This window comes from Pinus tabuliformis, chromosome 3_2, assembly GCF_031772625.1.
Source record: "Pinus tabuliformis cultivar Carrire ecotype Pingquan chromosome 3_2, CPIR1, whole genome shotgun sequence".
Lineage (NCBI taxonomy): Eukaryota > Viridiplantae > Streptophyta > Pinopsida > Pinales > Pinaceae > Pinus > Pinus tabuliformis.
Window position 1 is genome coordinate 190,991,590 of NC_142302.1, and position 12,793 is coordinate 191,004,382.

A 12,793-nucleotide genomic window follows, 5' to 3' on the forward strand; every position below is an offset into this window, starting at 1 on the left:
TAAACAATGGATTGGAAAAAGATACTATAAGCCCTTTCCAAGGAGCATAAAGCAAAACAAAACAAGAGATTGAGCACTTACCAAGCCATTGAAGGAGAATGTGAGAGAAGCAAACCCTAGAGGTCGTCCTTCCAATTGACAAAACCTTTCCCTTCAATGGTTTGATCTTGCTAGGTAGTATATGTCTTGAATAATTAACAACAATATCTTCCATGACCCATGAAAAATAACCAATAAACAGAGAGCTCCAAGAAGTTACCAAAACACCAAATAAAGATCTTTGTCATGTCCCTTCCCAAAATAATTTGTAACAGGTTTTGTCTGTACACAATTTTGCACAATTTTGCCAAGGAAAAGGACCCAAGTAGTTTCGACTTAGGGACTTAGGAGAAATACGACCAAATTATTTTGCTAGTGGAAGGTGGGGGCCACCCACGTGGGAAAGCGTACTAGACAATTCAAAATGCTTGGAGGGAATTCGTATCGCTGTTGGAGGGTCCCACATGAGGCAAAGGGAGGCCCATGAAGTCATAAAGAGGAAGAGCTCCTCACTTGGCCATTCATTTACTCTTGCATATCGAAAATCACTTGTCTGTTTGCTCGAGCTGCTTACTCAAGTCAATTGGCTGTGTTAAAATTTGGGTACTAGAGGACAAGTGGTTCCCTAAGGCTTTGATGATTGATCTTTGGCCTAGGGAAAAGTGTTCAAATTTATTTGTACTTTTTTTCCTAAAGTGACTTTATAAGTGGTAGTCAATTTAATTTAAAAGTGACTTTATAAGTGGTAAAGTTACATTCTAATTTAAAAGTGACTTTATAAGTGGTAAAGTTACATTCTAATTTAAAGGTGACTTTATTAAAGTCAATGAAGAATTAGAAAGTGAAAAGTGACTATGGAAATAAAAGGCTAAGTGGGTCTTTATTTAAGTGGGTGAGTTAAAAAATAAAAAGTGAGAATTAAATGCACATTTATTCTCATCCTTAGATCTAAATGAATCTCAGCCTTTAGATCTTAGGGTAACCCAAAAGGTCATTTAGAGAGTAAAAGGAAAAGAGAAGAGAAAAAGATCAATTCATTCTTTCATGAGCTTTTGCGAGAAAGAGAAGAGAGAGCAAAGAGAAAATTTCTAAGCAGTGAGGAAGTAAAGGAGAGCAACGAGAAGATATTTCATGAAATCTGGGCAACAACGTTTATTGGCATGCATCCCAAAGCAAAATCGTACAACAGGGGAAAGGCACAAAAATCGAGGAAGAGGGATAGCGACAAGGGCACAAATTTCGAGGCAGTCGTATTGCTGAAATCTGTATGGTCAGTACATCAAGTTCTGGGAATGTTTTTCGAGGCAGGCCGTATAACTTTTAATGCTATTTTATTGTTGGAAAATTTTTGTTTTGGTTGTTTCCTGATTGGCACGATTTTCGAGGAAGAGTCAAGCACAAAAATCGGGATAAGTTGTAATTTGTGGTTGCTAGAATTTTTATTGTCTATTTTAGTTTTGCTTTAAAAGCATTTTTAGAAATATAGAAGAGCTCTCAAACTGGTTTTCCCTAAGAGTTGTAGGGTTTTTTCCAGGTTCACATTGACCAAAAATCACTGTGTTATTTTTTGTGTGTGGCTGTCATAATTTTGTTGTGTTTTATTTATGCAATTTTTGCAGTTGTGAAATTTCTAAATTTGTGTTTTCAGAAAATAGTCATTTCTAGATTTTAGAATTTTTATCATGCTTGGATTTAAAACTAAATGCATGGAGTGATAAGGAAAACTGATAATCGAAGTAGGGGTTGAAATTTCTTCATGGTATCGAAGCTTGGTTGGTTGAAAAGTGCAGTTGGGACAACAAAGTGAAAATTACAAGAAGCTGATTTTTACATAGAAAACAGAAACCTTTACCACACATTTGAAAATTTCAGTTTGGTAGGACAATGAAACATGTCTTTGGGTTTGAGAGTTGAAGACAGGTTGGATGGGCAGAACAACTATAGTGCATGGAATGAGAGAATTCAAAGCATCTTTGAGGAAGTAGAAGTCTGGGGCATTATGGTGAATACCACACAAAACCCAATAGAAGTACCTATTGACCTTGTACAGTTGCTAGAGTTTAACGAAAAGAATGTTAAGGAAAGAAGATTGATTCTGGAAGGAATCAAAGATCATGTCATTCCTCATGTGAGAGGAAAGACTTGTGCACATGAGATGTGGACATCCTTGACCAGTGTTAAGTGGAGCTCAAATGAAAACATAAAAATGGTCCTAAAGGAGAAACTAAAGGCTATTAAAATGGCTAAGACTGACAGTGCTACAACATACCTCACAAAGATTACTTCAGTGAGAGATGAGTTGGCAACCGTAGGTGAGATCATTGCACCCACTGAGTTGGTGAGGATTGCTTTGAATGGTCATCCCAAGACTTGGGAGAATTTTGTGGATGACATTGTTGCACGTGAAAACCTTCCCGATTGGGAGAGGTTGTGGGATGATTGCATTCAGAATGAGATCAACAAGAACCATCTTGGGGTAGCCAATTAGGTGGAGGATGATGAGAATGTGGCATTGTTAGCAAGAGGCAAGAAGGGCAGAGAAAAGAAGCAAGCTTCCAACAGTGGAGGCAAAGGCAAGCAACAAAACAAGGAGAAGGACTATTCTGAAGTCAAATGTTGGAATTGTCAAAAGTTGGGATGCTATGCTGTTGTGTGTCCGGAGAAGAAGAACAAGAAAGGGGAAGACAAACCCATGGCGGCTTCTGTAGAGATAGAGAGCTTCTCATAGAGCTTTGATCGGGAGTTTGGGTTCATAGCTTGTGAGGCCACTAGTGCAGGATCACCTGCCATACAGGTTCAGAGGGAGTGTGCACTCCCCACTACTAGTAGAGCATCTTCTAGCATTTGGCTTGTTGACAGTGGCGCTTCCCGCCACATGACAAGAGTCAAAGAGTACTTCTCAGAGCTTTTAGAGGATGATATTGATATGGAAGTAGTACTTGGTGATGACAGCATGGTTAGAGCAGTCGGTATGAGGACATTGACATTTATAGGGGACCCAAACCTCCCTTGAAAGTGTCAGATGTTCTATTTGTGCTTGGAATGAAGAAGAACATGATATCTGTCTCAACATTTGAGGACAGAGGATATGATGTGTCCTTCAACAGAGGGCAGAAGCTTATATATCCTAGGGGAACTCCAACTTCTTCAGCTATAGTGATTGGTGTGCGCCATGCCAAGGTGTACAAGTTCTCATTCCAGCCCCTGATGGCATTGAGAAGCATCACCCGAGACAAGACCGCAAACAAATCTAGCAGTTCAGAGTTGTGTGAGATTTGACACTGCAGGATGGGGCACATGTATCATGGGGCCTTGAGTTCATTGTGGGAGATCACCACTGGTGTGCCAGATTTCAGTTCTGATCACCTTGATGTATGCAGAGGATGTGTTATGGGGAAGTTTGCCAGATCCCCTTTTCCCAACAATGACAGCAGAGCGACTGGGATCCTTGACTTGATTCATATCGATGTGAGTGGTCGGATGTCTCATGTATCCTTGAGTGGCTATGAGTACTATGTTTTATTCATTGATGACCACTCCAGGAAGACCTGGATTTATTTCTTGAAGACCAAGAGTGAGGTCTTCAAGCAGTTTCAAGAGTTCAAAGCTCTTGTGGAGACCTAGACAGGTAGGAAGATCAAGGTCCTCAGGTCGGACAATGGAGGGGAGTATACCCTTGGTGAGTTTGTTGATTTTTGTGCTGAGGCAGGCATTAGGAGGGAGTTCATAGTTCCTTACAACCCCCAGCAGAATGGGGTTGCAGAGAGGAAGAACAGATCCATTGTAAGGGCTGCCAAAGCCATGCTTCATGATCAGGGGTTACCTTTATTTTTGTGGGCAGAGGCCTGCAACACTGTTGTGTACTTGCAGAACAGGAGTCCACATCGTGCCTTGGGGAATGTGACTCCGGAGGAGGCTTTTTTTGGGAAGAAGCCTGATGTTGGGCACTTTCGTATCTTTGGGTGCCTTACATATTCCTATGTCCCCAAGGAGAACAGGACCAAGCTAGAGCCCATTGCAGACAAGGGCATCTTTGTGGGTTATAGCAAGACCTCAAAAGCTTATCGGATTTATATTCCTGTGCAGAGGAAAGTGGTTTCCAGGCGGGATGTGAAGTTTGAGGAGGAGAGAGCTTTCAGGAGGTCATGGGAGTTAGATTATCTAGAGTCATAGACCCTCAAGACCAGCTGAGTCATTCACAGGGATCCAATGGTCAGGGATTAGGAGGTACATCGATTAGAGTGTCAGGTCCATTAGTGAGCAGTGGCTCTCAGAGTCAAGTGGGTGGTTCTTCAGGCAGCATGCAGGGCAGTCCGCAGAGTAGTTCACAAGGTAGTCCACTAATGGACAGTTCGCATGGTACTTCAGCGTCTACAGGCACGAGGTCAGTCGGTAGGTTGTTAGGAGTTCAAGCTTCTGATGATGATGAGGGTTCTTTCACTCTGGTGGGAGAAGTATGCTCAGGCAAGAGGAAGCCCAAGTGGCTTCAAGATACCTTACGCGAGGCCACATCAGTTAGAGAGAGTAGACCACCTGAGCGGTTTTGCAGTTACATGGCATTGGTAACAAGCATTGTTGACTTCGAGCCTTCTAGTTATGAGAAGGTAGCCAACCGGTAGGTCTGGAGAGAGGCCATGATGGAGGAGTATTCTTCTATTATGAAGAATGATGTTTGGGAGGTAGTGCCGAGGCCTGAAGGTAAATCGGTTGTTACTTCTAGATGGCTCTACAAGATAAAGCATGCTGCAGATGGCAACATCGAGAAGTTCAAGGCTCAATTTGTGGTGAGTGGGTTGTCACAGGTAGAGGGAGTTGACTATGAGGAGACCTTCGCTCCCGTAGCTTGGTATACATCTATTCACTCCATTATATCGATTGCAACAGAGATGGGTTGGAAGATCCACTAGATGGATGTGAAGACTGCATTTCTCAATGGCTTCATTTAGGAGGAGGTTTATATTGAGTAGCCGCAGGGCTTTAAGGTGCATGGGAAGGAGTTCCATGTATGCAGATTGAAAAAGAAATTCTATGGCCTGAAGCAAGCGCCTAGAGCTTGGTACTCAAGGATTGATACATACTCGCAGCAGTTGGGTTTCACAAAGAGTGACTCAGTGAGGCTGATTGAACCTATACTTCATTTTGGTCGGTGAGGAGCCTCTCATTCTGGTGTTGTATGTTGATGACTTGATCATCACTAGTGCAGAGAAACTCATTGAGGGCCACAAGAGAGATTTTGTTTCAGAGTTTGAGGTGAAGGATATCGGCTTGATGCATTATTTTATGGTATTGGAGGTGTGGCAGGAGGAGGGGCATTTCTTCCCGGGACAAGGGAAGTATATTGTGGATATTCTTAGCCGATTTCACATGGAGGACTGCAAACCCATGTCTACACCTATGATCGCTAATTGGAAGAACTTCACACTTTTGATTCCGAGTTGGTAGATTTGTAAATTGATGTATTTGGTCAATGCTCGACCAGATATATGTTTTGCAGTTAACACTATGAGTCAGTTCATGTGTGAGCCCAGGAGAGTGCACTGGGTGGTTGCAAAACACATTCTTCATTACTTGCAGGGGACTGTGGATTTTGGTCTGGATTATAGACAGGGTGATGGAGTGATACTGGTAGGGTACACAGATTCAGATTGGGCAAGTTGTGCTTCAGATAGGAAGAGTACTTCTAGGTGCTGTTTTGGGTTGGGTTGGGTAGTTGTGTTGTGGATTAGCTCAGGTGAGGCAAAGTATATGGCTACTAGTTTGGCTTGTTGTGAGGCCATATGGCTTCGCAAGATGTTGTTTGGTCTATTTGGTCAAGCATTGAGACCTTCATTAATTTACTGTGATAATTAGAGTTGCATAAAACTCACAGAGAATTTAGTTTTTCATTACAGGGCAAAGCATATTGAGATCAAGTATCACTTCATTAGAGACTATGTCCAAAAGGGAGCTGTCAAGCTTGAGTACATTTCCACAAATGAGTAGGTAGCGAACATTTTCACCAAAACCTTACCACGGGGCAAGCATTTCTACTTCAAAGACAAGATGGGAGTGGTGAGGAACACTTTCCTTGGTAAGAGGGAGTGTTAAAATTTGGGTACCAGAGGACAAGTGGTTCCCTAAGACTTTGATCTTTGGCCTAGGGAAAAGTGTCCAAATTTATTTGTACTTTTCTCCTAAAGTGATTTTATAAGTGGTAAAGTCAATTTAATTTAAAAGTTACTTTATAAGTGGTAAAGTCAATTTAATTTAAAAGTGGCTTTATAAGTGGTAAAATTACATTCTAATTTAGAAGTGACTTTATAAGTGGTAAAGTTACATTCTAATCTAAAGATGACTTTATTAAAGTCAATGAAGAATTAGAAATTGAGAAAGTGACTATGGAAATAAAAGGCTAAGTGGGTCTTTATTTAAGTGGGTGAGTTAAAAAATAGAAAGTGAGAATTAAATGCACATTTATTCTCATCCCTAGATCTAAATGAATCTTAGCCATTAGATCTTAGGGTAACACAAAAGGTCATTTAGAGAGTAAAAGGAGAAGAGAAGAGAAAAAGATCAATTCATTTTTCATGAGCATTTGACAGAAAGAGAAGAGAGAGCAAGGAGAAAATTTTTGAGCAGAGAAGAAGTGAAGGAGAGCATCAAGAAGACATTTCAACAAATCTAGGCAACATCATTTATTAGCACATATCCCAAGGAAAAACCATACAGCAGGAGAAAGGCACAAAAATTGAGGAAGAGGGACAACAACAAGGGCACAAATTTAGAGGCAAATTTGGGCATGATTTTTGAGGCAGCCATACTGTCGAAATCCATATGGTTCGTACAATAAGTTCTAGGCATGTTTTTCGAGGTAGGTCGTACAACATTTAATGTTGTTTTATTGTTGGAAAATTTTTGTTTTCGCTGTTTGCTGATTGTCACGATTTTCGAGGCGGAGTTCAAGCACGAAAATCGAGATAAGTTGTAATTTGTGGTTTCTAGAATTTTTACTGTGTATTTCAGTTTCTTTGTAAAAGCATTTTCAGAAATAAAGAAGAGCTCTCAAACTGGTTTTCCCTAAGAGTTGTAAGGGGTTTTTGATTTTTCCACGGTCACATTGGCCAATAATCACTGTGTTATTTTGTGTGTGGCTGTAATAATTTTGCTGTGTTTTATTTCTGCAATTTCAGCAGTCGTGAAATATCTAAATTTGTGTTTTTAGAAAATATTGTCATTTCCAGATTTTAGAATTTTTATCATGCTTGGATTTAAAACTAAATGCATGGAGTGATAAGAAAAACTGATAACCATAGTGGGGGTTGAAAGTTCTTCAGGCTGTTCAGCCACGAATCTCTCAAGTAGGAGATTCAACCTTACCTTCGGGGGACTACGAGGGCCACCCTAGGAAGACAGTTCCATAGCATCTTGAGGAGCATCGAGAGTTATTTACAGTCAGACCATTCAACCATTATCCAGAAGTGCGTATTTTTGGGCCAGCAGATAACGAACATGCAGTTGAGGGGAGAGTTCCATTGAGCCAACCATTAGCCATAGAAACCAGGAGATTCAAAGGTCATCATTAGGTCACCACTCAAGAGGAGTTTTGGAGCAAGAGAGTGCAACAAACAGGTAGTTTGAATTCCAGTCTTGGAGGATAGCATAGAGGGCCAATTTGGGCAACACGCGAGTCTTGAGGGAAAGAGCTATAGCTCGGAATCACAATGGGGAAGGAAGGAAATTCATAGGTGGGCTCATCCTAGTGATTTGGGGTAGTTTTTGGGAGGTTTCCCAAACTTCACTCAGGTAGGTTGAGTTTTACAGTTGTAGCAGAGGTTGGGCTCCTTGGGGGTCGAATTTTAGAAGTTTGAACTAGGCTAAACCCTTCCTGGGTTTTGGTTGAGGATCCGGAAGTTGAAATCTTATAATTTTTTGAGCACGGGAAGCAGTGATTCCAACCCCTTGATTCCAACAAACAATGTAGTTTCTAGGCAGCGCAAATTAGTTTTGGTGCAATAGTTGGGCAGCCTTCAAATCAACAATTGCTCGCTTGGGTTTTGTCACGCTTGTCCTTAGAGACAAGCCCAGGTGCACCATTCTATTTATCATTGCATTTTCCCTTGAAGATTTAATAAAATGGCTCAACAATTCTTTATTTCCAGCGTTTTCATGGGTGCTTGATGTGTATTTCGTTTTTCTGATTGCTGGATTGTTTGCTTGCTTTGTTTATCACTTAATTTCCTGTTTAGGAACATTACAATCTTGTATTAGTGGCTTGAGAGAGTATTCTCCAACAATTCACAACAATTTGGAACGAGAGAACATTTATTTATGGGTGAGGCTTCTAATTCTCTTCCCATTCTTTATTCCCCTAAATTAACATTTAAGGAAATAATATAAAAGTGATTTGTCACCCACACAAGTAAGGAGGATGAGTCAAATATACAGATAAATGATGCTAGATATGTACAAAACCCTTCAAAGGGAGGGTGATTCCTTCATAGAGCTACATAATAGTGTAGTATGATGCTCTATAACCTCCAAAATAAGCTTCACGCCCATACCTTTATTGAGAAATCAAAACCCTTCAAAGGGAGGGCGATTCCTTTAGAGAGCTACATAATAGTGTAGTATGATGCTCTATAACCTCCAAAACAAGCTTCACGCCCATACCTCTATTGAGAAATCTAGGGCATCAATAGTTAGGTGATTTCTCTTTAATTAATAATTGCTTGTGAGTGCTTTTTACAACTTTAGGTTAGGATCTTCTTCACCTAAGTTATTAATGTTCTTCTTGATAAAACAACTACCAATGCATGAACATAAATAGACAAGGGACGTAGAATGTAAGCTATGAGCCAGGGCCAAAACCTCTCACTCTTTAAGAGGAAAACCCGCACAAATTCTTCTTATATAGATTCCAATTGATGAATACCAAGGCCAAGACCCTTGACCTAGTTGCCACTCCGAGACCAAGACACAAGTTCTCTTGACTGTCTTCTGCTCTTTTCCTCTTCTTGATTCCTATTCCACTTCAACCTTCTTAACGCTAAAATGACATAACTGGGACATTCACGAGACCTTATCACTTGTAGGAGCACCGAGACCTTATGAACTGAAATGGTACCCAAACTATGATATCATCGAGACTGTGACTTGAGCGAGGTTAAGACTGTGATAGCACCGAGACAGTGAGGGGATGTCATTGTGGTATCACCGTAACCTTGTCTAACTTCTTTGCTCCAATCCGCACTGTGACCTCTGCAATTACACCGAACTATAGCTTCTATACCCTTGTCTGAATTTTGTTATGGCACCGAAACTTCTCCTCTCTGGGATTCAAACATGTCACTGCAATCTCCTATCCGAATTACAGAGGTATCCGAATTTGTCACTGTATTTTTGTCACTTGAATTCCAAGGATACGAACTTGTTGACTGTAATTGTCTAGCCAAATTTCAGTGAGATATCCGAACTTATGTCTCTGTGGAATGGGCCATGGTCCCTATATATAGTAGTCTTCCCGTCATAAATAAGCCGACATGACCTTATGAAGGGATGTATCGTGTGTCGCTAATTAGGTGAGCAAACATGAGTTTTTTAGTTCATCTTGAGGCTGACTTGAAGAGGAGAACTTGTGCTTGTCTTTGGAGGGCTTCTTGACAATTCTATAGACTCACATACATTGGTAATATGCCCAAGAAGGGTTCTTCATACATTACATTGACTCTTTCTGACTTTAATGACAAATCCTAAAGACTCTCAATGGGAGCCATATAAAATTAAAAACTCTTGCTCATGAAACCCATGAATCAAGCATTACAATAATAATTTTCTTCTTTTCATCATTTACAAAAAGCACAATTACATGTCATTATGAAGACCGAACCTAGTTACACCTTTCAACAACCTCAAGTCAAGACACCTTTATAAAGCATGGAAGTGACCATCCACATCATGAAATGGGTCATTAGACCCCCAACAAGCAAGTTGATGCCAAAATGAGTGAGGTTGGCCCTTAATAAGTATCAAAATCGGCTCAAGAAGTGCCCATATGGGAAGAGTGCTCTATGGTGGCATGTATAGAGGATGTCAATGTGTATCTAAGCAACCCATTTGTGCCTCAGAGGGTTTATCCAGTGCCTCAATATATGTGACATGCCTTGAGGATTGTGGGATTGCCTTGGGAAACATGTAACTGTATGATCATGTGCAGAAGCACCTCCAATTACTCGTGAGGAAAGTGTGGTACATTGATAAGAAAGAGATGGTCCATGTGGGGTGAAATAGTTGTGTTAAACCATGGCTGTGACAACCCTTACAAAGTGCAGTCACCTTTACATAGTAAATGAAATAAATGAGTAGCTAGGGGCTCTCATAAAGCATGTATCCTAGTAGAACCATCTCAAGATGCTTGAATACTTACCTAGAACGAAAGCACCTGACTTGATGGGAGTTACCATCACCAAAGGATAGTTGGCCAGAGAAATAAAATGAAGCATCGTGAGGATGAAGGCTAAAAGGACTTGCCATGACCATTCGTCGAAGGGGATCGAGGCCAGCAACTAACCAACACCTATACATCAATCATCCTAGCATGTCAACATATAGCAAAAATCATCATACCTTTCGCTCATCATAATGGCGACATTTGGCAAAAACTGCAGGGTACACTTTAGAGAATTTGAGGTGTAACAGGTCGTAGCAACAATCTTTATTTGTTTTTTTTTAGGATTGTAGATATTCCTTGTTCTTGTTTTTCATATGTATAGGTAGAAGTCGCTTTTATGATGCGAAGACTATCCTGTTGCACGTGTTATTGGAAAAACTTGTTGAGTTTATTTGTGCTCTTGCTGAAAATGCATGTGATCAACTCTCTTTTCTGTGGTTTGTGTGATTGGAGCACTCTTGTTGACCTTTGACACTTGCATAAAGCTTTGTGGGATCTCATCAATTTCAATGTGCACTTTGCCATCTTCTACATTATTCTTTGAGAATTTTCGTTGACACTACTATGAGATTTGATTCCTTGTTTTTGATCACTTGTGGTTATGCTCATTTATGGAAACCTTTGTCCACTTAGCTAGCTTTGAAGAGGTTTATGTGAAGGATTTTTTTGGTTTCTTGGTAGCTATGGTTTTGAAGAAGTTGCTGCGATCTTATTAGCACATTGTCATGGTCAGGTTATTGTTGTAAGTGTTGGTCAATTTTGTATCCTTAATGTCTTATGCAAATGCTTTTGTACTACTTCTCTTAAGTGAAACATAAAGGGGATGTTGGGATCAATGTTACTTGGGAGGGGAGCGGGAGCGACCATTTTCAGAAGCTCCCGGTTTGGGAGCGAATCCGGGAGCGATTTTTTAAAAATATATATATATATATATATATATATATATATTATATTTTTTAATTTTTGATACATATATGTCAACAAAAACATGTAGAATGATGAAATAGACATAAAAAACATAAAAAAACATAATTGATCATTGAACCATATCACATCAATCATCTAGAAATTATAATCGTCATCAACCATGTCCACAAGTTAGTAAAATACATATTACAACTGCAACATATTGAGTCTTATAAATCATGATTCATCAAATTCAATATTAAAGTTTCAACTTCAAGCTTTCAAAATTGAAAATTCAATAACATTTATCATCATTGATCACCAAAGTTGTACTTGTAAGCCAAGTTTAACCATTACAAGAAGTAATATCGAAGATATTTCTAAGTCCTAACTTCTTACTGTTAACATGATATGAAATGTTAAAAATTTATAAAATGAAACATGAATAATGAGATGAAATGAAACAACTTTAGTCTTTCACAAAGCATCATATTCATAATTCACAATCATTACCAATGAGTTATAATTGCCAAGGCCCAACTTCAAACTTCAAATTTTCATTGTCACAGTGATATAATGTTTACAAAAAATATCATAATGATATGAAAGAGTCAAGAGTCAAGAGTCAAGGACTCAAAACTCAACAGTTATGAAAACTAAAGTCTAATAGAAACTAAAAAAGACAAGTAAACTGTAAATCTACATGTGGCCCTTGCCACGAGAGTCTCCAGGAGTATAAGCAGGTCGTGGTGGTCTTCTAGGAGTCTCTCGCACAGACCGACAACCAGAACTAGAACCTCCACGCGAGGGTGTCGATGGAGGTGGCGACAACAATGGAACAAGACTCGGGCCTCGAGCACTGCTACTGGATGGTGGAGGTGGAGGTGGCATGGCTGCTGCAGCTGCTTCATTTTCATCCCTTACAAGCTCCTCTTCTAGTTCTTCAATATGTACAATGCCATCCTCCAAATTGTCGTCCTCAGGGTGATTGTCCCAAATTTTATATGTGGGATCTTCATTAGCCCGATCACAGTAATGGCTCAACAACCTCAAGTTGTAGTGCACATAAACCAAGCTTTCTGCTCGGTTTTCGTTGAGTCTGTTTCTTTTCACATTATGTATATAACTGTAGGTGCTCCAACACCTCTCTGCAGAAGAAGAATTTACAACCTGTGGAAGAACTTTTTTTGCCAATTTTGGCAAAAGTCCGTGGCCGCCATATGTTTCCCACCATGTGAGAGAATCAAATTTATCTTTGTCGTCCATTGCATGGAAGTTACCATACAAACCAGTGCCACTGAAGTATCTGCCTATTTCAAGGCGCACAGCTGCACATTCCTCCCTGTCAGGCACCAACTTTTCTAATGCTTCCAGATATCCTTTAGTTACCTCTTGATCTAAATGGGGTTTGGTCCTAACCCC